Here is a 405-nt window from a genome sequence, read left to right on the forward strand (position 1 = left end):
TATATATATATATATATATATAATGGAATACTATGTAACCATCAAAAGGAATGAAATCTTGCCATTTGCAGTGACGTGGATGGAACTGGAGGGTATTATGCTGAGTGAAATAAGTCAATCAGAGAAAGACATGTATCATATGACCTCACTGATATAAGGAATTCTTAACCTCAGGAAACAAACTGAGGGTTGCTGGAGTGGTGGGGGGTGGGGGGGAGGGATGGTGTGGCTGGGTGACAGACATTGGGAAAGGTATGTGCTATGGTGAGCGCTGTGAATTGTGTAAGACTGTTGAATCACAGACCTGTATGTCTGAAACAAATAATACATTATATGTTAAAAAGAAGAAGAAGAAGAAGAAGAAGAAGAAGAAGAAGAAGAAGAAGAAGAAGAAGAAGAAGAAGA

The sequence above is a fragment of the Mirounga leonina genome, unplaced genomic scaffold (genome assembly GCF_011800145.1).
Source record: "Mirounga leonina isolate KUSES-001 unplaced genomic scaffold, KU_Mleo_1.0 Mir_127, whole genome shotgun sequence".
NCBI lineage: Eukaryota > Metazoa > Chordata > Mammalia > Carnivora > Phocidae > Mirounga > Mirounga leonina.